Source organism: Chrysemys picta, chromosome 5 (assembly GCF_011386835.1).
Source record: "Chrysemys picta bellii isolate R12L10 chromosome 5, ASM1138683v2, whole genome shotgun sequence".
Classification (NCBI taxonomy): Eukaryota; Metazoa; Chordata; order Testudines; family Emydidae; genus Chrysemys; species Chrysemys picta.
Window position 1 is genome coordinate 88,107,679 of NC_088795.1, and position 24,155 is coordinate 88,131,833.

The 24,155-nt window shown below is 39.4% G+C and overlaps 1 protein-coding gene across 6 annotated transcripts in view; it reads right to left on the minus strand.

Annotated features, from left to right (window-relative positions):
• Window positions 1–24,155, minus strand: part of TUSC3 (tumor suppressor candidate 3) — a 290,536-nt gene that overhangs the window by 265,810 nt on the left and 571 nt on the right. The gene's annotated exons all lie outside the window — the stretch shown is intronic.

Here is a 24,155-nt window from a genome sequence, read left to right on the forward strand (position 1 = left end):
AATGCTGTTACCCCACTAGATCCTGTGCCCCATCCCAGTCCGTCCACCCCACTAGCTCTTCTGAACCCTAGTCTGTGATGCCTGTGTTGTCCATCCCATCTCCCATGCCTCCTCACCTGGCCCCATGGGTAGGGTGCTATGAGGAAGGTATAATTGCAGCACCTACCAGGCAGACTGTATTATTCTGTAGGGAAAAATTCTGCAGGGAACATGAATTCTGCACATGCACAGTGGTGCAAAATTCCCCGAGGAGTAACATTTAGTCTTGAGAAAAGAAAGGACTGAGGGATGACCTGCTTATAGTACTCAAATATGTTAAGGGCTGTTACAAAGAGGACATTGATCAATGGTTCCCCATGCCCACTGAAGGTAGGACAAGTAAAAATGGACTTCATCTGCAGCAAGGGAGAGTTAGGTTAGATATTAGGAAAAAAACTTTCTAACTTTAAGGACAGTTAAGTTCTGGAATCCCCATCACTGGAGGTTCTTAAGAACTGCTTAGACAAACACTTATCAGAGATCATCACAGGGGACTGGACTTGATGACTTCTCAAGTTTACTTCAAGCCCTTCATTTCTATGATTCTATTATTACTGTAACAGAAAAAAAACATGTTCCTCTTGTACAATTTATATTGTGTAATTTATGCAACTATATTCCTCCAACTTAATATTCCCTGTTTGCATGGGCTTTCATACAATAATAAATGCAAGTGTAAAATGACAGGGAAGTAGGGAGCATTTTACAGCACTTGAGCGTTTGGGGGGCACAAAAGAGGTGTTTGTTTTTAAATTAAGGTGACTAGATTTCAAATTGATAGTGTCCCACTAAGTAAGGTCTGAAATTTGCTGGATGTGTTAAACTTAAAGCTGGCTTTTGAAGCATGTTGACTTCCAAATGAATGGAAAGCTTTTAAACTAAAAAAAAAAAGTTATACGGAAAGTATTATATTACCAAACAGCAGATATCTGGCTCTTAACCAGAGACTAATTGTTTCTCCAGAGAAAAAAAATGGTAAGAATCCACAATCATGGCAGGATGGTCAGCCTATTTCTCTGATTAATGATGACTGTAAACCTAATCTGAAAGCACTGTGCTATTTGCTCTGGAAAAGATTTTAAAATACTAAACACTACAGATCAAATTCTTTTTAAAAAGTTGTTGTAATTTAGTTTATTGGGTTCAGAAGTTCCTCTGTGTAAACAGCAACCTCTCCATAAATGAAACATTTGATTTAATTCCATAGGTTTGCTTACTTTATGTCCTTAAATCCCTCTGCGTAGGTATTTGAAAGTAGGACTAGGAACATCTGAAAATGTTACCCACCATCAATATTCACTCCCTAGGAGAAAGCAATAGCAAGTCCTAATTACTTTGAAAAACAAAGCTGCTGTATCAGCTAATGAACTTACATTGTACTCTTACAGCCAAGTAAGCTTGAGTTCTGCATGACAGAACATTACGTTCACGGCTCAAAAAAAAAAATTTGCTAAACTGATTTGTTGCTATAACAGAACTGCTTCAGTTTGACATAAATTAAAATAGTAAGTTTTCTGAAACACCTTATGTAGATGCCAATAATCTAATACAGTAACTTAGTATACGTATATTACTTGAACTAGGTGGGGCAAAATAGTATCAGTTACAGTTGAAAATATTTGGTTTTATTTTTCTGATAAATTCCAATTTGCTTTAAATAGTGCACTGAAAGACTATTTCAGCTGAAAAAGTATTCAGATTGTAAACAAAGATGTGTTATTATGAACTGTAAGTGTATTTTCACACATCCCTTTCACTATATCCTTCATTTGACCCAAGCCCTTCAGCACTATAGAAGGTACTTTTATGCAGATTATTTAGCAGTAAAGTAAAAAAAAAAAATTTAATCTATTGTATAGTTGAAGATGATGAAAGCAAAAATGCACTGATTCACATATTATCCTGGCCTCAGACTGAACCACAACAACTGTTAATATGGATTAACTAATCTGCATTAAACTGTGTGGATGCTTTCATTCAGAATTAAAGCTGCCTTAACTGGATGTAATGTAATTCACTTTGGAAGCAATTTACACAAAACCAAATTAAGGTGGCCCTAATTCTCACTGAATGTACTCCTAACAGGGGTTTAATGCAGACTAGTTAATCCATGTTAACAGTTAATTCATGTTAATTTTCCTGAGTGTCTCTGGGAAGAAAAGCCCTTAGAAGTGGATGATTTTGGAATTTTATTTTTATTCTATAGCCAGTCAACACTGTAGCTAGATCTATTGGTGTTGTTCTAGATTGCTGTCCATGTATAAATAAATCAGTTATTTGCTTGTAACCAAAGTTCTTCCAGAGGAACTTCTGCACATTCATACACTTGGGATGCGCTGACAGTGAAGCTTGGCCAAGTAAACCTTCTAGCAGCAGTGTCTGTTAGAGCTCTCTTGTGTACCCTGCCTCTCTCCACCTGTTTGGAGGGTGGGGCTATGGTGCACCAACCACCTCCTCAGGTTTAAAGTTGTAATTATGACTCAAAGGAAGAGGGGAAGGTGGCTGAGGAAAGTGAACATAGATTTCTCTCTCTGGTTACAAGGGAGTACCCTGCATTTCCTTGAGTGGCCTGAATGTGCTCAGGCTATGTTTACACTACAAAGTTATGTCAACACAAATTATGTCAGCATAAAGCCAGTGCAGTTAGTACAATCGCTTGTGTTTATGCATACTTGGTTCCTTGTGTCAGTGATGCATGTATTCACCAGGAGTGCTTGTATCAATGCAAAGTGTGGTACACTACAGGTAGTTATTCCATTGTGCAACTCGCCACCATCCAGCGCACTGTCTTTTGGGAAGCTTTGGCAATGCATGATGGGCCTGAAATAAGTCATAGGGGTGGCTAGGAGCATGGGGTCAGCTTCCCAGTTTTCAACTGCCTCCATCCATAATGCCATGTCTAGCCAATAATTTTTGCACTTTCTTTCAAATTACCACAAACCCGCACAGCCCTCCTTGCTGTGCACCATCTCTGAAAGAAGCATGGAGCTTGCATAACTCTTCACTATTTGTTATGAGCACTGAAAATAAAAGGACACATGATCCCACAATATCTGCAGAGCCAAAAAAAGAACCAAATCAGTGGTGAACATGATGATTTATTGGAGAACAAATTACTGTGGGACATAGCAAAAACCAATTGCAGGCTGTTGGTGGTGTTCATGAGGTGCTGCTTCTGGGCCCTGAGTGGTGAGATTGCATCCTGATGCATGCTTTGGATAACTACCTGTGCCTGCAGAACTTTCACATGTGGAAGGCCATATTCCTGAATCTGCGCACCAAGCTTGCCCCATCCCTGGCATGGGGGGATACCAAAATGAGAGCTGCACTGACAGGGGATTTTCAGAAACCTGCAAGCAGGGACCTTCTTTCCTATCCAACAGATTACCATTGGGAATATTGAAATGCCAATACTGAGCATGGGCAACCCAACCTAGCCCATACTCTCTTGGCTCATGAAACCAAACACTGGCCATTTTGACAGCAATGAGGAATGACTCAACTACCAACTCAGCAGGTGCAGAATGGCAGTTGAATGTGCTTTTGGTCAACTGAAGGGATGATGGCATTGTTTACTCACACAATGGGATATTTTTCTCATTGGAGGTCCAAATGGTTAGAACTGCTTGCTGTGTTCGACATAATATATGTGAAGCAAAGGCAGGACGGCAGAGTTGGAGTGTCTATATGCTGAATTTGAACAGCCAGACACTAGAGCTCAACGTGGAACTATATGACTTGGAGGCTATGAAAGAGCACTTTAATAGTGAGCCACTGTAATGTGTTTTGTTATAGTGTACTCTACCTGGCCCTACTCTTTTGTAACATGTTAGGAATTGTGTGGTAATTACTGTACATGTAAGACTACACCACTGTAAATATATCTATTAATTTTGTTTGTGGCTTATCCCGTGAGTTTTTTCTAGGGCTGTCAAGTGATTACAAAAATAATTTGATTAATCACACAATTAAAAACATTAATCATGATTAATGACACTGTTAATAATAGAATATCATTTATTTAAATATTTTTGGATGTTTTCTACATTTTCAAATATACTGATTTCAATTACAACACGGTGCTCATTTTATATTTATGATTACAAATATTTTCACTTAAAAAATAAATAGTATTTTCCAATTCACTTAAAACAATGTAGTACAAACTCTATCATGAAAGTTGAATTTACAAATGTAGAATTATGTACAAAAATCCTGCATTCGAAAATAAAACAATGTAAAACTTTAGAGCCTACAAGTCCATTCAGTCCTACTTCTTGTTCAGCCAATCAGCACAGAAAAACAAGTTTGTTTACATTTGCAGGAGATAATAGTGCCCACTGCTTCTTTACAGTGTCACCTGAAAGTGAGAACAAGCATTTGCATGGCACTATCATAGCCGGTGTCGCAAGATATTTATGTGACAAAGATTCATATCTCCATTCATGCTTCAACCGCCATTCCAGAGGACATGCTGATGATGGGTTCTGCTCGATAACTATTCAAAACAGTGCAGTCCAATGCATATTCATTTTCATCATCCGAGTCAGATGCCACCAGCAGAAGGTTGATTTTCTTTTTTGGTGCTTTGGGTTCTGTAGTTTCCGGATCAGTGTGTTGCTCTTTTAAAAAACTGGAAGTATACTCCACACCTTGTCCCTCTCAGCTTTTGGAAGGCACTTCAGATTCTTAAACCTTGGGTTGAATGCTGTAGCTATCCTTAGAAATCTCACATTGGTACCTTGTTTGCGTTTTGTCAAATCTGCAGTGAAAGTGTTCTTAAAATGAACCACATGTGCTGGGTCATCATCCAAGACTGTTATAACATGAAATATATGGCAGAATGTGGGTAAAATATAGAACAGGAGACACACAATTCTCCTCCAAGGAGACTTATTTACAGTGTCACAAATGTAATTATTTCAGTCACAAATGTAATTAATGCAATATTTTTTTAATGAGTGTCATCAGCATGGAAGCATGTCCTCTGGAATGGTGGCCAAAGCATGAAGGGGCATATGAATGTTTAGCATATCTGGCACGTAAATACCTTGCAATGCCAGCAACAAAAGTGCCATGTGAACGCCTGTTCTCACTTTCTGGTGTCACTGTAAATAAGAAGCAGGCAGCATAATCTCCCGTAAATGTAAACCAACTTGGTGGTGCTGCTGGGCGCCAGAGGGGTGGGGCCATGCCGCCCACCTTCTTGGAGCTGGGGCGGTTGTGGTGGCATCACACGCTTTCCCTCAGGGTAGCCTCCCCCAGCCAGTGGTTCACGCGCCATCCATGTGGTGCCGGCCCGTGGGGCCCCACAAAGCGCAGGGCCCAGAGATATTGCCCCAATTTGCTGTCCCTTACATTTTATATTTTTATATTTTATATTTTTTAATACAAAGCCTAACTCATTTAGGGATGGATTGGGATGTGATTGCCCAAGCTTTGCTTTTTTCTCTCCATAAGAAAAAAACAAACAAACAAACAAAACTCAGTCTAGGTGAATCCAATCTTCCTTAGGCCTGGTCTGCCCCGGGTGGGCGGGGGGGGGAGAAGAGAAATCGCCCTAAGATATGCAACTTTAGCTACGAGAATAGTGTAGCTGAAGTCCATGTATCTTAGGTCGACTTACCTCACATCGCGGGGTCAACTGCCGTCGACTCTGCTTCGGTCTCTCACCACGGTGGAGTACAGGAGTCGACGGCAGAGAGATCAGGGATCGATTTATTGCGTCTACACTAGACATGATAAATCGATCCCTGATAGATTGATCACTACCCGCCAATCCGGCAGGTAATGCAGATGTACCATTAGACCTATTCAACTATGCATTTTTAGCATCCAGCATTTGTAGCTTAGATTCCCTTTAGTGTGAATGAAGCCTAGGGAAAAAAATACAGGCAAATTTATGGCTTAGTTGAGATGGAATTCTCTTACCACTTTGGGAAGAAGTTTTAGGTGAAGATGAAGGGCCACTTTCTTAAAAAACAAACAAAAAAAATTCTCAGAGAGGATCAGCCAGAAGAGCCTGAAGCTCCCTCACTCTTTTTATGGCAGAAAAAGCTGCCAATTGAGATGACTCAGGGATCATTCTCCCATTGGTTCAAAGGGACATTTTATGAATTATTAGGTTGTGGTCCTATCAGGATGTGTGTTCTGTATTTAGCGCATTGATGGATTTGGCAGAATTCTTTTTTTAATATATAAAATTGTAACACATAATATTGATGTTTAAAACTAAAAAAACCCACCCACTTTAAAATATTAATTTCAATTCACAGTTGTGGGACGCTAGGAGTTCAGAAAACTGGGGGGTGTCAGGTAATGTAATGACAGTAGATGCTGAGATTCAACATCATTTCAAAATATAAAGAGCCTTAAAAAATCAAGAATTTCTTAGTTTATCTTTCTGTAGATTTTTAATATCACTGATGAAAGTATCTTTGCCATCACTTTGTGTATGTACAGTGAAATCAATGTTTATTGACATTTATGAATAAAAATCTAATCCTCCTAAGCCTAAGTATAGGTGAACACCAACCACTTGAAAAATCTTGGTGTGGAAAATAAGGGAGATATTGATTATATATGTACCTCAGTTTACATGCTTGATAATATTCTAACTACATGGAGTTAGGGTGACCAGACAGCAACTGTGAAAAAAATGGGACAGTAATAGGCTCCTATATAAGAAAAAGTCCCAAAAAACAGGACTGTCCCTTTAAAAACAGGACTTCTTGTCACCGTAACTCAAAAGAAGATATTAGGGAGAACAAAACAGGAAATGCAACAATGACAGAGATATACCTCCAAAGAGAGAACCCAGGATCCCGAAAACACCTGTCAGGTTAAACATTTTGTTTTCTCAAAGCAAGAGCTTAGATCAAAGCAACACTGAATTGTTGAAATCCCATGCCTAGAGAAGAAAGAGGGTGAGAGGAAGAGGAAGCATCTGTGAGCAGTGAAACTGAGACAAAACAAAAACAGACTGTGCTATTGCATTCTCTCCAAGCCCACAAGTAGTGAGTCTGGAGTGAATGGAACGTAGCAAAAACTTGCCAAAAGCAGCTAAGGTTTTTGTTGTTTCATTTCTTTTCTCTGTTTGTGTGTACCTTTGAGTCAACAATCAATAGGTTTGTTACAATAAAACATTTAAGTCAATTCAATCAGCTGTTGGTCACAGGCTCCAGGAAAGAGCCAATGATATTTGGCACCTTCATGATTACCTGGAAGACAGGGGAGCTGCAACCCAGAGATCCAATCCTAGAGTGGTTCCACCCTTGAGAGAGGTGAAAAAAGGAAGACTTCTTAGGAATCTAAAATAGAGCATACCCTGTAATAGCAGTCTTATGCTCAACTAATCTGTTGAGCCAAGATGGCCGATAGATCAGGGGTTCTCAAACTGGGGGTCGTGACCCCTCAGGGAGTTGTGAGGTTATTACCTGGGTGGTTGCGAGCTGTCAGTCTCCATCCCAAACCCTGCTTCACCACCAGCATTTATAATAGTTAAATATATTTAAAAAAAAAAGTGTTTTTAATTTATAAGAAGGTGTCGCACTCAGAGGGCTTGCTGTGTGAAAGGGGACACCACTACAAAAATTTAAGAACCACTGCAATAGATGCCCTTTTACTGAATATAATATGAAGAGTTCCAAGGATTTCACATGAAGTACTCCAATATGGATTGAACAGAAGCTGACGCTGTGTCCAGGTATTGCTAGTTGCCCACAGAGAGAAAAACTTTTCCCATTTGTGATCTTAGAGTAGGTTAGTTTATTGCTTCCAAGCAATCCTGACCAGGACAGTTCAAGGTCTATCAAAATACTATGGCCCATCCTGTCAAATGGAGAGAGTTTAGGTCCAGAGAGCAAATCTGACTTCCCTGCTGAGTATGTCAGTTCAGAATTGCAGGGAGACAGACAAACCTATGGCAATAGTAGATCTGACTGCCAATCTTGTCTCACCCAGACTGGGGTACCCAAACTGGGGTAACTGGATTATACTTAGATTTTTCTTGTTTGATTTTCTTGAGAAATCCCTGTATTAGAGGAACTAGATGGAATGCATAGAAGAGATTTACATCCCAAACTAGAACACATATCAGAGATAGATTGTCTGTCTTCTACTCTGGAGCAAAACCTGAGATCTATTTGCAGCAAGACAACTCCAACTATCTCCGGATATCTACAGAGGGAAAGGATAGTTGCTGCAGAGTTCTTGCTACAAATCTTGTCTCAGATGGTCATCCAGTATTGTTCTTGCCCACAAAGGTGGAGAATTACAGGATAAATGTGTTTTACTATGCATCATTCCCACGAAGTCACAATCACTTTGTACAGCTGACTGTAATGCGTTCTCTTGCTTGTTCATGTGAAATATCATGGCCATATTGTCAGTAAACTACTTTAACCATTCTGTCTTGTAGATGGGAGAGAAAGGACTTGAGAGTATCACTCTGAACCCTGAGAAGTCTATATGGAGTTCTTTTAGACAATCCAGTGACCATGAATTGTCAAATTCTTGCAATGAGCTTAAGGGTTTAATACAACTCCTTTGAGAAACAGGAAGAGAAATTTAGACAATGGTGATTTCATAAACATGCTGTCTATATTTGTTATACAGCATATTGGTATCCAGTGTTACAGAAGTCCCAAATTTAGTTATGCATACAAGAATACTGATTGGTTGTCAAAGCCTTAAGGACAATCAGTTTGAGAAAGACCATTACTGTTTAACACTTGTTTTCTTGTAGTACTTCTATTATTAAGAATTTTGAAATACCCGTTTCTGGAATCCAGAACTGCTCCAATAAAACAAGTATTAACTGGGATGAAGCTGTGATTTCTTCCAGTTTATCTTGAACCTCAATGTTTGGAACAGCATACAAGTTTGTGACATAGCTTTTGCTAAGCCTTACTGCGAGGACACACTGCAAAAAAGACAAATTTCATTCCGGCATGTATTAATACAAATTAAGGCCCGGCTTGACAAAGCCCTGACTGAGATGATTTAGTTGGGTTTGGTCCTGCTCTGAGCAGAGAGTTGGACTAGAGGACCTCCTGAGGTCTCTTCCAACCCTAATCTTTTATGATTCTAACAGGAATGTCATATGTAAGACATGGGGATAATTGTTCCTCTCTACTTGGCACTGGTGAGGCCATAACTGGAGTACTGTGTCCAGTTTTGGGCACCATGCTTTAAGAAAGGTGTGAACAAATTAGAGGGAGTCCCAGAAGAAAGCAACAAAAATTATAAAAGCTTTAGAAAACCTAACCTATGAGAGCATGAAAGAACAGATTGTGTTTAATCTTGAGAAAAGATGAGGGGGGGTGGGGGAGGAGGCTTGGAGGGACTCACAACTGTCTTCATTTTATGAGTACTTAATACAAGACCATGATCAATTGTTCTCTTCATCCACCAAGGACAGAACAAGAAGTGAATCAGCTTAGTTTGCAGCATTGGAGATTCAGGTTAAATATTAGGAAAAGCTTTCTAAGTATAAAAGGGTAGTTAAGTTCTCATATAGGCTTCCAAGGGAGATTGTCTAACCTGTTCTTAGAAACCTCCAATGGCGGAGATTCCACAAACACCTGTCAGGGATGGCCTCAGAGCATGGGGTTGGACAAGATCACCTTTTGAAGTTGCTTCATTTCTGTGAATGGTCCAAATAAGGGTAGTCATGGATATTCTAACATCTCAATGTGCTGTTTGAACTAGATTCACCAAGGTACTGAGGTGCCTCTGACATCCCCAAAGCCACAGCTCAGCTGCACATAACTGGTGGCAAAGTTTCCACCAATAAGCTTGTGCAAAGCTGCCTAAGATCTTAGACTGACCCACAACTAATGAGCTGCTCAGAGCCCTTGTGCAAGCTAAAGCCCTAGCTGCGTTTTCAAACTAGGCATTCTTCTACCTTCTCCCCTGCAGGGCTCTGACCATGCTTGTAGGATCAGACCTCTCACAAAAGACAGCATGTGTGCAAACATCACTCAGCTTTACAACACTTAAGTACTTTTATATGTCCTTGAGATGCCACAGACAGTCCAAATGGAAAGACCAGTTATTATTTCCTCCCACAATAAGCCACAGTTATTTTCAATGTGAAGATCTCACTGAGATGTGAAAATATGCATTCTGGAAGTTGAACCAAACCAGTCTTAGGTGGATGAGGATATGGTTGAGACTAGAGTAAGCATATGGAATTTGAACTTTCTGATTAAACTGATGAACTGCTGAAGGCCTGGAATGGTTCACAGGCCACTCTCTCTCTCTCTCTCTCTCTCTGGGATCAGAAAGAGAATACAATGAAATAAAATCCCTTCCCTCAAAACTGTTCAGGAATTCCACTATGGCACCCAACTAATAGTGAACAAACTTAGAATTCTATCAAGTTCTTGTGAAAAGGATCCCCTAATGAGGGTTGGGGAAAGGTTACAATGCAAGACGGAAGATTGTTTGACGGATAAACTACTACCAATGGAAACATTTAGAGAGGTGTCCTCTGCTCAAGAGATAAAGAAAGAGAAGGAACAGAAACAATGAATATGGACACATATTGGATGGAGTTATACATATATCTCAATATCATACAATCTAGGTACGTCTGATAAAGATACCACTTACAGACATGAAAGTGATCTCAAAGTTAAGCCACATCACTCTTAGCATTGATGTCTGGAGTACTCCATTTTCTTTCCAGTGCATCCTAAGTAAGCAAAAGTTATTCGATGAACTTTTAGTAGAATTCTGAAAAGCCTTTAAGTGACTTAGAAGCACAAGCTTCATTAATGTTCAATAGTATTTATGCTCATAAATCACTTAGATGCTTCTGAAAATCCCACCCTCAAAATGTAATTGTTTTTCCTCCTAAATCTTCAGATTTAAATTTAGTAGAAAAATAGTGCAAGATCATTTTACAATGTTTCTGAAAGAAGGTTACTACTGTATAGTTTTCAAAATTATATCCCTTAAAAAAAATCATTTTCTAATTCTATATGGAATGCCTTGATCTAGCACAAATATTTTGAAGTTGGTAATGCTACTAAATGAGTCAATATTTAATACAATTAGAGTCATGCAATATAAAAACATTTTAAAGCTGTTAATTTCCTGTTATATTGGTTTTGCCTTTTTTTAATCTGTGCTTTGTTAATCTACCTGCACAATCAAGGTCACAATCAACCCACTGCAAAACACCTTTCGTCTCTGCCCCCAAACTCAAATCAGCACCTTGCAGAAAGGTCAGGAGTCCTTTGTGGATCTTCATCGGGCCAGATTCTACAACTTTTACTCCAAAATGGACGTCAGTGGAACTACTCATGGAACAAGCTACTATTCAGCATGAGGGTGGCAAAATCTGGTCCCTAATGAGTATGGAAGAGGGGAGGTGCAGTAGAAAGTTGTTTATTAATGGAGTTTATACACGTTTATATGGCACTAACAGAAGTTCTGTTTAAGACACATGGTTATTCACAGATAAGAAGCTATCTTATCAACATTGATTTTCCTGGTGATGGATGACTAATCTGCTTTGCACTGATTTTTTGCAATGCTCTACTACTAGATCCATAGATAGCAAGAAAGCTCTCCGAAGGTTCAATGACAGTATAAATAGCGGCTGAAAATCTTTTTAGCATCTTTTGGAAATAAAAGTCAGAAAGGTACAACAGATCTACCTAAAGTTCTAACTATTGTGACAAATGTGAAAAAGTAAAACATTGCAGTTAATGTCATATTAGCCAACTAATGCCTTCCCCAAATTCTACTGAAATCTGATTGCTGGCAGTACAAAGAAAACAATTTGATAGATAGCTATCTAACCTATGTGTGAGATTCTGGGGTGCAGTTTGCAAGGGAATACCCTAATTTTGCCTAACCAATGAAAGCTAGTCTAAACAAAGGTCCCTGAAAAATCCTTGTCTTAATCCCCAAAGTCTTTTTTAAAAACTAGTTTTCTGTTCATATATCCCCCTTTACTTATTTCACCTCTCAGCAACAAATTGCTTCTTCAAAAGTAGTCACCAGTGCCACTCCATGTTCATAGGTGTAGTTTGACTTCTATATTTTGGGGGGAATGGGGTGGGGTGGTGAGATGAAGTGAAGCAGGGATCCATGTGTTGGAGGATGGGGCTCTAGATGCAGGGGATGAGGTTCAGCAGTGTAGGGATTCAAGTCCAGGGGTGGGGGCTTGACTAGGGCAGTCTGAATGCAGAGGGCTCAGTGGAGGAGGTTCTGGGTGTGGAATGGGCTCCAAATGCACGGAGGTGGGTGGATGGGGTGCGGGGGCAGTTCCCATACAGTGACCCTCCCATCTGCGGCAGAGGAGTGATGGGGGCAGGAAGTGGGGAAGGGGTACAGAGCTTCCTGCAGCCAGGGAGTAGTCCCACTAGTAAGTTGTAAAGGTTGGAGAACAGCCTCACTGAGAATGATGGAAACCTCATTACTTCAGCAACCATAAAACAGACTACACAAGACACTAGAGAAAATAGTGTTCCAAACAAGTCTGCATTGGGAGGGAAGTTAGACTCCATCTCTACTTTATAGGATTCCTTAATGTGACCAAAGTAGAGTCACTTAGTATTCTAGCTCTTCCATACAATAACTAATTAATTCAGCATGATAGAAATACTAATGTGTTAATTTATTTGTTTGGGTATAGCAGACTTGGTATATGGTGGTAAAAGCATGCAAAAATATGACTTCATCCACTTCAAATCCTGCTTTGAGGACCACTGTACACAGAGTAAGTCCAAATGTAATTTAATACTTAACTTCATCATGGCACCTCATCATTGTAAAATTTCAGCATGAAAAAAACGAAGATTAAATTCACTAGATGTTACAGAAGGCAGAAAACCAATGAACTGTACATAAAGATAAAAGTCTAATCTCCTCATGCCTACCTAAATTATCTTAGATCTCAGTAAAGTGGTCCACAAAGCATACAGTTAACATTTTATTTTGGTAACTAGTTTATTTTACCCTATGAAATGCAACCTTCATACAAATAAATAGTTCTGTTCAAATGATATTATTCAGTCTGAAGCCTCTAAGCAATAAGTCATCCAACAACATACACTTTTTCCCTATGGCTATGCAGTCTAATCCATCTAAATAAGATTTATCCATAGCATTTACTGAAGCAGATACAATCCGTATTTTTCATGCACACACATAGGAAAAGCTGCATAAATGGTTGTAGAACAGAGTGGTAAGAAAGATCAATTAAGTTGCTGATCCGTCTATGGCATGAGGCTGCCAAATGGAGCCATCTGGGACAAAAACAAAGTTTCAGCAATCTAATTACAAGAGTGCTATCAGGCTGCTCTAAGCATTCTTTTCTTCCCATACTCAACAAATAAGAAGACTTTACATTTTTCTGTAATGATTTATTTAGACACGAACTGCCCAATTATATATGCCACACTTTTACAACATCTCCATTAGAGAGGTTTAAGTGGGGTTGTGCTGCACCCATGAATAAAGGGAAAAAGGAATTATTCCAGCAAGCATGTTTATTTGTTTTTCTCCTTTGTTTTGATGGGCTAGAGAGCAACATTTAGAATTACATTCAAATAATTTTACTGTGCATTTTCAGACATAGCTTATTTTGGTTAATTCCCCCAAAATTTCAAGACAGCAAACTTCAAGCTTTGAGTCTTGATTCAAGAACAGTGTCTTCCTTCCAATGTAAAATAAAATAAAAGCCAAGTTACACAAATTAATATATTTCTCCACTTTGCAGTCAAGACCCTGAGCATCTTTTCACAACGGTTCAAGATTTCCCACATCTTAGTTTGTAAAAAACTGTTTCCTACCTTTTTGTAACTGTTAGGCCTTGGCTACACTTACCGGCAAGTTCGACGGCTGGAAATCGAACTTCTGGGTTCGACTTATCGCGTCTAGTCTGGACGCGATAAGTCGAACCCGGAAGTGCTCGCCGTCGACTGCGGTACTCCAGCTCGCCGAGAGGAGTACCGCGGAGTCGACGGGGGAGCCTGCCTGCCGAGTGTGGACCAAGGTAAGTTTGAACTAATTCGAAATAAGGTACTTCGAACTTCAGCTACGTTATTCACGTAGCTGAAGTTGCGTACCTTAGTTCGAATTAGGGGGGGTAGTGTAGACCAAGCCTTATTCTTCAAGAGGTGTTGCTCATGTCCATTCCATTTTAGGTGTGTGTGCACCCATGTGCACAGTTGTTGGAGATTTCTGCCTTCACTCTATCTGTAGGGCCAGCTGTGGCACCATCTGGAATGCCCCTTTCATGTGACGGTATAGCAGGCGCCACTGGCCCTGTGCCCTCTCAGTTCCTTCTTGCCAGCAACTCCGAGAGGGGTAGGATGGTGGGAAATGGAATGTCTGACAGGTTGGGTCACAGAAACCCCCTTGGGACTGCCACCTGATGTGCTGAGACTACCTCTGAGCCAGTTTTCCCTGCCAGCTTGGGACTTCAGTACACTCTCTTGTTGAGCCAGACACGCTAGCCTGCTGCAAACACAGACCCAGGTCTGAACCATGTTCCCCAAAAGCTGCAGACTTAACTGAAAACAGCTTAAGAAGTGCTCCTGTCTCCAGCACCCAGATACTCAGCTCCCAGTGGCCCCCTTTTGCCTTCAGAACTAGCAGGAGTAGAATCCTCTTCTTTCCATGTTCCGAGGAACCTTGTCCACTGCCCCCCAGGCACAGGAGGTTTTTGAATTCCTGAATGAGGAGTTGCTCATGAGAAGGATTCCTGAAGAGGGACAGTCTGCTATAAATTGCAGGGTGTAGCCTGAAGAAACTGTATCAAGCACCCAGTGGTCTGAGGTGATACGAGACCAGGCCAACCGGAAAGGCCGGAGGCAGTTGAGGAAGGAGGTGGGTGGATTCAGTACGTTGGCTGGGGCATTGTCCTCGAGTGCACCCTCAAAATGACTGCTTCTGGCCTCCTTGCCTTCTGGGAGGGTCAGGTTGGGCAGCTGAGCAGAAGGGGATGGAGGAGTGTCAGATCTCCAAGAGCAAATGGAATTCATCCCAGCTGTTTAGAGAATTAAACTAAAAATGGCTCAGCCACTATCTTTTTTTTTTTGTTGTTGTTAATAAAAAAAAGCTTATAAAAGATAGGAAGGGTTCCAAAAGTTTTGAAGGCCAATGAAGTACCCATATCTATTAATGCAGGGAGATTCTGGGAAAGGGCAGTTGTAAAGCTGTTTGATTGTCTTGTGTGCAGTTAGCTTCAATACCAGAGAAAAATTAGATTTCTTCATGAAGGGTGAAATTTGCTAGCAACTTAGTTCCGGATGTTTTTATGTAATTACTAAGATGGCTTAATGAAAAACAGCCTTTAACACGCAAAGCCAAGGTTTTGTCAGAGGACAGGTTTTCCCTGGGAAGGATAGAGGGAAGCAATGGCTGTGATTCCTATTTTTCCCAACTCATAATTTAATCACAAGTTTGACCATATTTGTTGTTTTTCTTAAAGCCCCAGCTCCTGGATTTCTGCAATTAGAGAATCTTAGCTTCCATTTATTTTTTTTTAAAAAGTCTAGCTCTCAAGAGAAAAATCTGGAGAAAAGCAAAAAAACATAACTCAAGTGTACTCTAAAGGCTCAAAGGCAAATAAAAGCCAAATCAAGCAATCAGTAAATAGAATCTCATGATTTAACCCAATCTTTTGATTTTTTAGGGACCCAACTCAAGACATTTGAGCATCTGGAACTGGTAGAACTGGATCCCCGCCCCCCACCTGCTGGGTTAACAAAGCCATATGAAATCAAAAAGTTTCATAGATGTTAAAGCTAGATTCAAATACTGGACAGAAAGCTGGGTGGAAGGGACTATAACACACTGAAAAGAGCCGTTCCCCATCACATTTCCAACAGCAATTTATATCCTGTACTTAAATGGCAACTCTTTCCATAAAAATATGTAAACAGCTCTCCATATCCATCCCACCCCTCCTTCCCATCTCACTTCTTTTCCATCTTATCCACAGCTTTAGCTTTCCACTGTTGGTAGTCTGTTTCCACAGATGGTTGCTAGCAGAAGAGAAGGGACATACACTGAAATTACCACACTTGTATGAAGCATACGAGGGTATACACCATTTTCAGGCTACTTCTTGTTCTTTTTACCTCCTAGTACTTACCTTAATTTTTCATATAAGCCTATGGAGTGTTCTACTGAAAAGCTTGGCAAACACAAGCAAAGTCCATTAATTCACACCATATATTCCACAAAGCACTCAATTTATCTCTACAGTTGTAAAGAAAACACAATATCCAATGCCATAGCTTCCAATATTGTATAGCCACAGGAATCCAACACTGCAACTAATGACACTGTAAACACCACTCATAGAACAAGAACGCAATACTTGATGACCCAAAGTTTTATAGAAAAGTCTTCTATTTCCAAGCTTGCAGTTACACTGATGTAGAGGAAAGCAAGCTTTAGACCTTTCAAGATCAGCAATGCCCAACAGCAACAGAAAAGTGGCAGGAACATTATGGTGAAAAAGGAAGAGCGCCACAAGCTTTTTTGAAGACAAAGCAATAACAATCTGAGCAATGACTGAATCTAAGCTGGTTCCCAGCTCGAGCAGGCATACTCAAGCTAGCACGCTAAAAATATTAGTGAAGCCTCAGTAGCACAGAGAGCAGCATGCAGCAGCCCTGAATATGTATCTGTGAGGTCTAGGAAGTGCTTAATTTGTGCCAGGGCTGAGCCCCAGAACCTCTATGCTTGGCAGTTAATAGCCCCGGCACCTTTGGGCTTGCTGCATCAGTTATGAAAGTAAAAAAAATTGCTTGAGCCTCAGCACCTTTCATTACAAATTAAGCACTAGGTCTGGAAGAGTCTGTACTCAGGGCAGCGAGCCTGTGCCACTGCTCACGCTACTGCGGATACACGACTATATTTAGTGCACTAACACAAGTATTTCTACTCAAGCTGCGAATCACATTCCTAGCTCCATGTGTAGATGTAGCCTTACGAATTGATGCAAAAAGAAAAGATTGCATGATGGTATTCTATAGTTAAGCAGTGATTTTTATGTGAAAAGTGAAGTGTCTTTATTAGGATATTGCTTTTCAAATGGAGGTTCTGAATTTGATCATCATTAATACTACTACTAAGCGTGAAGTAGTAGTATTACAATACCGCTGAGAGCCCTTAGTATACATTATGGCCTTATTGTGGTGGGCACTATATGACCACATTAAGAGACAATCCCAGCCCTGAAAAGTCTATACTCTAAACAGACAAGATAGGGTCTACAAAAGGGACACAAAATGAAACTAGATGACTAGGAACAGGACTGGAGGCACAAAGATTGACTGACTTGTCACCCAGGAAATCAATGGATGATATGAAAACAAAATCTGAACTCTTGAGTACCAGTCCAGTGCTTTAACCACAAGTTCATTTTTGGTGCCAGTTGGAAAATGCCAATTCATCAAAGGCTAAATCAGTGGTTCTCAAACTTTTGTACTGGTGAGCCCTTTCAAATAGAAAGCTTCTGAATGTGACCCCTCCTTATAAATTAAAAACACTTTTTATATATTAACACCATTATAAATGCTGGAGGCAAAGTGGGGTTTGCGGTAGAGGCTGAGAGTTCATGATCCCCCCAAGTTAAGAACCTTGTGACCCCCAGTTTGAGAACCCCTGGGCTAAATGTTTGCTTGAAATGGACAAAGTTAGACAAAGATTTTTGAAAGAAAGATTGAAAGAAAAATTAAAAAAAAAAAAAAAAAAAAAAAAAAAAAAAGCATTTTGATAAGCTTAAAATGGAATGTCGACTTTGGAAACATAACATTTCAATTATCTCTATCAAATGTTAGTAAATATTTTAAATATCCAATATAAAATAAAATCAGATTAAAACATTTAGATTGACCAGAAGTGACTCAAAAAAAAAAAAATCTCATTTCAGTTCTTGATTTCGTTCCATTTCAGAACAGAAGGAAAAATCAGATTCACAACATTCCCCTTGAAATGAAAAATTCAGTTTCCACCCAGCTCTATTATATCTATTTTCATTAAAGTACATGACAACAGCAAAAGTAGTGTATAGTAAGCAATTCTCAACTATAATAAAAAGTTATGGTAATGGGAACACTAATGCTAACCTATCTAGTTCACTGTGTCTAGTAGCAAGAACAGTTGCGCAGCAGTGACAAAACCCAGAGATTCTGTCATGAGCTGTATAATAGCACTCTATAGCTGCAAAGAGAAGTAGGCTCCAAATATGAACATCCAGTCCTGAAGTAACAATATAAACAACCAAAGATAAACACACAGTTAGAGAACGCAGCTCACATACCACTTTTAATCAGACATTTCTTGGCTGCAACAGAGAGGTGTTGAAGTAAATTACTGCATTCCCATAGCAGTTCTGCAAATAACTCCAGTATTAGATTTAAATGCAATAAGGACCAATCCCCCTACTTCTAGCATAAGAGAATATGTACTGAATAGAAAAGCATGTTCCCCAACAGAATACTGAAGTCATAGCCTCCCTATTTTTTGGGCCACACACTACAAGAAGGATGTGGAAAAATTGGAAAGAGTCCAGCGGAGGGCAACAAAAATGATTAGGGGTCTGGAGCACATGACTTATGAGGAGAGGCTGAGGGAACTGCAATTGTTTAGTCTCCAGAAGAGAAGAATGAGGGGAGATTTGATAGCAGCCTTCAACTACCTGAAGGGGGGTTCCAAAGAGGATGGAGCTCAGCTGTTCTCAGTGGTGGCAGATGACAGAACAAGGAGCAATGGTCTCAAGTTGCAGTGGGGGAGGTCCAGGTTGGATATTAGGAAACACTATTTCACTAGGAGGGTGGTGAAGCACTGGAATGCGTTACCTAGGGAGGTGGTGGAGTCTCCTTCCTTGGAGGTTTTTAAGGCCCGGCTTGACAAAGCCCTGGCTTGGATGATTTAGTTGGGAATTGGTCCTGCTTTGGACCTTCCAACCCTGATATTCTATGATGAGTTACTACCCCTTGGGCAGGCGTAGCGTGCATGAAGCACATTATGGCTCTCAAAAACTAAACGTATGCTTACTGAGTAATGGTGACTGAAGAAAAGGACAACATGGTCAAAAAGCAAGATATTTTGTCCCTCAAGATTTAGCAATTTATAACATAAATAGTATAAAGTCTTTAGACTAATAAATGTTAAGAGACTATATGCATAGAGATTGATGTATCTCACATTTTAGACTGTTGTCTTGCATTAAAATTTTTCAGCAACTCTTAAATTAGCATGTTATTACTACCATTTAGCCAACATCTGTTCATATGTAAAGTGACAAACATGAGAAAGTATCTTTGAGTTTTCATTCAGTATAAAAAAAAAATCCAGTTAATACATTTAAAATGAATGTGAGTGAAATCCTGACCCCAATGAAGTCAATGGCAAAATTCCCATTGACTTCAAAAAGAGCAGGTTTTCCACCTTGTATAATTTATTACAGATACATAGAAAAATGTATCTAGGCATAACAACCAAAAATAAGTGTACAATACCAATACCATGTGAGTCACATTATCTATGTCTACTATACAAGTTCCTTCACAAAGAATAGGCAAAAGTAAATTGTACCTGAAATAAAATTGTATTGTATCAACTTCCATTGCTTCCTGAACTATGAGTCTGTATACAATTTCTCACTGGAAAACTATTATGAACCAACCCAAGTTAAAATATACATCAAGTGTTAAAACACTTAGTTTGTGGAGACTAAGATTTGCTTGCTAGGATGAAGTATTTTATCACTGACCAAGTTACAGATTGTAGGAATAGTGACTTTAAAAAAAATCATTTTATTTATGGGCCTCATTTTCCACAGCATTGCATCTTGTGCAGTCATTTGCTCATGTGCAAAGTGAAAGGAAAGTATATCAAAAATACCTGCCATTCGGATTTAATATTATTTACACCCACTTTACTCTCACTTTGCACAGAGCAGACAACTGCACATAGTGGAAGGTGGTAGGGAATGAGACATTCATCTTTAATCTTAAGTGATAGGGAAGATTGTTAGCTGTTTCAGAGATTTTTCCCTCCCAAATATAGCCTTCTTCCCACCATAACTGTCTATTTTCCACACATATCAGCTAATGAATCTCAAGACAGATAGGAATCATTAACAGAAAATGCTTAGGATGATGTCAAATTCGACAAGCTTACAGGCCATCACATAGAATTCAAATGCATTTTACTCAAAGTTCAGGTCATTACAGACTAGACAAACTAGTCTATTGCTAGTTTACAATAAATAATGATCTGAAAAGCTATCAAAGTGCAGGAAATATGAGCAGTGAATACAATCATAAATGCTTTTCTAGAGATGCCACACATTTTTTAAACCAGCATCACTATTTAAAATAGCGGTCTTGAAAACCAAATCATGTTAATGACTAGAGCAAAGCAAAGCAAACCAAATATACCATAAATATAATTACTGCCATTGAGATGATTCTTTAATCCAGGACCAGCAAATCAGGCTAATAATTTACATTTGGAGGAAGTGCAGTTTGAGGTAAAGGCACTGTATAACATGTGGGAATCAAGCCCAAAAAGAAGTTTCTCCCAACTAAATTAATTCTCATATGTGAGCCAGCAGAGGAAGTTTCTATCTTGTTCTCCACTCTAGTCACTTTCCAAGAAGTTCTCTCTTTATCCCTTATTACTTATTGGATTTTGTGCATGTGTATAGAGGAGGGCCTGTACCTTTCTATTTGTCTCCTCAGTTACAGATAGTCATGATGTACGTAATACAGAACAGCACAAAGATTATTAGTAACGAGCTCAATGCAGCAAAGGAATAAGAATGTACTTATAGAAATATGCAACCACTGCAAAAACATAGTATTCATTAAGCTCAGCAATAAGGGTTATATTGGCTGGCAAGTTATCAGTTAACACAAATTCCTTCCCCCATTGTTAGAATTTAAGAACTCACATATTCAACTTTAAAACATTTGCATGCCAGCTTAAAAACTGTGTATAATTTCTGCAGGAAAAGATTAAATTGCTGGATTCTGATGTACTAAAATAGCAACATTATTTTATAATTGCTTTCATAATAATTTTAGGCAATGATTCTTTGCTAATAAGCTATTAGACCATCAGCATCTTAGTCTTCTCTATTTTCCTCCACTCGCTCTTTCCCTCAATAGCTGCCCTCTCTTCAGTAGATCATATGATTCACACATATAACTCTACCTTCCTCTTCCTACCAGCCTGCAATCATGACTGATGCTTTGCATCCACTTCCTGTGTGAACTCTAACCCCCTATGAAATCTATGTTCATACTCTTCATGTAAATTGTCTTCCCTGCCAATACTTCTAATTCTTCTACTTCATGGAGCCCTTTTCCCTAACATCCCACAAGCCCCACTCCAACCAAGGTTTTACTGATTTTGCAAGTTAAAAACAAGTAACACTACCTAGAGTAAATTGCTTCCTTTTACTCCTCCACCCTCTCCCCCTTCAGCCGAGGACCCGTGAAGTGCCTAAAGCAGTCTCATGTTCTCTTCCACTAGTCCTTAACCACTCAGCCTGACCTTCCTCATGTTTATCCCACCTCTCCCCCCAAAATCAAAAAATTTCTTCTGATCCCATTTCTTTCCTTCTGTGCTTTCAACCTCCTTGAGTACACATTTTATTCTTATTACTTCAATTTCCTCTCTACCAGTATCTACCGTGGTGCATTCTAACATTTCTTCTACCCTTTTAATCCCACTGAAATGGCTCTCAATCACCAACAACTTTTTCCTGACCAAATCACGAAGTTTCTTTTCTCCATTATTCTCCTCCTTGATCACTCTATCCTCATGGAGGCACAGTCTTCTTCATATATTTCCCCTCAAGAACACTCCTTCAGCATATCATCTGTTAGCTCCTGTGAAGGTTCCTTCCCCCTCTGAACTTTAGGGTACAGATGTGGGGGACCTGCATGAGAAGCTCTAAGCTCAATTAACAGCTTAGATCTGGTCTGGCTGCCACCACTCCCAAGTACTAATTCCCTTCCCTGGGTAGCCTTGAGAGACTCTTCACCAATTCCCTGGTGAACACAGATCCAACCCCTTGGATCTTAAAACAAGGAGAAATCAATCAGGTATTAAGAAAAAAGCCTTTTAATTAAAGAAAAGAAAGGTAAAAGAAAACCCTCTAGGAGAGATTAGCGCACCAGCTACTCTCACAGACAACAGATTCCAAACACAGAGGATGCTCCCCTGGGTAAACCCTTAGTGTCACACACACACACACACACACACACACACCCAAATTTGACTATTCCTCTAAATGCACAAGACAGGTTACAAAGAAATAAACCTATTTATTTCCTTCACTAATACTCACTACTTAATAAGAGGCTGAATTCTGGAGCTTTTCCCTCCAGTCCAAAGTCAAACTCAACAAAGGGAACTTCCCTCCTTCCCTTTGAACCATCTTGTCCTCCCATTGGTTCCTCTGGTCAGGTGTCAGCTAGGCTAGGTGAACTTCTTAACCCTTTACAGGTAAAAGAGGCATTAACCCGTAACCATCTGTTTATGACAGCTCCTTCCTTTACAGGCTCCATTTTTAGCACATACAAGCTCTAATCACACTGTATCTGGACGAATAACTGCATGGTTTCAATTCATGAGATTTGGTGCTGGATGAGGGGTGTTAAACTCTCAGTATATGTTTACAGTAAATGCAGAACACAAAGTTAACACACAATTAGCAAAATTATGTCTTATAAATGTATATTAAAAATAAAAACATTGTATATGGTTTGCTAGATTCTGGAAGCATGTACATTGTTGGGACAAATTCAACTCCAGTATAGGAGAAATTTGGAGGAAGAAGGAAGAGGTAGCAATTACAACAGTAGACAGATCTTATAAAGAGGGAGAGAACCATTTGCTAGAAGCAAGAAGGCTGAGTAGAAGCTTTTGAGAGGAAAAGAGCAATAGCAACTTGTACTGTAATAAAAAAAATGGCTAAACAAGAAAGACTATCCATTTGGATCCTGTTACTTGCCATCTCTGTGGTAAAATGAGGATGCACACATACGTTACCAAAAGTGTTTCTCAAAGGCCACTTCGCTTTGAGTTACCATTATTTTCTTATGAGGAAAAGAACCCATTTAACCCATTAAAAAAAAAAGTATGTTTTCATCCATCTTGCATGTGGTGTGGCAGCTGCGCTACAAGTGTCAAAGCATTAGTTGCAATGTTAGTATTTTTCCAAGACACAGACACAAACAAGTCCTAAAAACATATTTACTGTTTGAAAAAGGCAAGCAAGTATTTAAATCCAGAAAACATGGTTAATTGTAGCATCAGAAAGTTGAACCTACTCTATGTTATTTGTTTCCTTTTCTTATGCTGGAAAGTCCAAAAAGAGTTAAGCAGCTAAATCACTATTTAGATGTCTAAGTATTTTTCAGATTTCAGTGACTTCCAAGGGACTGTTGGGTGCTCAGCACTTTGGAAATCATTACATTGATTTTGGTTTTAGTATTTTGTTTTTTAATCTCCTACTTCCCCCCCAATCTTGTATAGGTTTACAAGTGTTTCTTTGATCTTTAGAGCTGAGATTCAATGTACACACAAGCACACTGTGATTATTTATCTGTTTGTCTGTTGGCATTACTTTCAGTTGAACAACAAACATATACCATTCAATTTCATTATTCATACAACTAGGTCTAGTCAATTTCACATTAAGGTCTCCTGCAATAGCCCAAACACACAGTGTACAGCTAGCCCTCTTCCCGTTTTTTAAAGTGTTTTAATTGGGAAAAAGGCATATAGAACCATGCCCATTGACTTTATAATCTTTATTTAAAAACTACATTTAGGGCCAAATTCAAAAGGACAGGACTTCTTTTGAGGCAAACACAGGGTGAAACGGTGTAACAAGATAAAACTTCAACATTGTGAATGTAAAGTAAAATCAAAATTATCCAACATTCTGTTGTAATTAGTCCGGAGATGTGTCAGTTATCAATTTGCACATAATTAAGTCTTTTTAGAGAGGCCTGTTTTGCCAGTGTATTAACAGGCAAGTTTAAGGGGTAGTGACATAACTAGAACGAGTGCTGTGGATCAGCAATTTACACGTTCCTATAGAGTGGGGTGAGGAA